We start from the raw sequence: 647 nt of genomic DNA, 5'->3' as shown, positions 1-647 counted from the left end.
TCTGGGCCCCAGAAAGGAAAAACCCTGGATTTTCCCACATAGCCACATCTCTGATGTTTGCTTGAGGCTATAATCCCTTCAACTGGTNTCTGGGCCCCAGAAAGGAAAAACCCTGGATTTTCCCACATAGCCACATCTCTGATGTTTGCCTGAGGCTATAATCCCTTCAACTGGTCTTTCACTGTGGCTATACCCAATCTCCCCTCCACAGTCTTGCCTCCCTATGGCCCCAGGCCACTTCCCACCCTTGGTAATTCTATTACTCATGGACTACTTGGCCACTCCTAGATCCCGCCCACAATCTTTCTGTATATAAGGTCTATCTTGTCTCCATTAAGATGTTCTGATTCTTAGAATCTAGCCAATAGCCCATAGATGCTCAGATTCTTTAAGAGTCTAGCTAATATGGCAAATCTTCAATAAACCTTGTTTTTGGCTGCAAGAAGGCTTGGGTCGAATCCAAACTTTACAGAACAAATTCCCCTTAGTGAAAGGATTTGTTCTATCACACTTGGACTCAGTCAAAAGGCCACACCCAAGGACCTAGAAGGCCACCTGGGGCCAAGAGGCTACAGGTTCCCCACCCCTGGGCTAGAGGCTCACTCTATTGTTTATTAGGCACCACACCCTTCACTTGACCCTGATAC

Source organism: Vombatus ursinus, unplaced genomic scaffold (assembly GCF_900497805.2).
Source record: "Vombatus ursinus unplaced genomic scaffold, bare-nosed wombat genome assembly UNPS02014804.1, whole genome shotgun sequence".
In the NCBI taxonomy this organism is placed as follows: domain Eukaryota; kingdom Metazoa; phylum Chordata; class Mammalia; order Diprotodontia; family Vombatidae; genus Vombatus; species Vombatus ursinus.
This window is presented reverse-complemented; position numbering follows the sequence as displayed.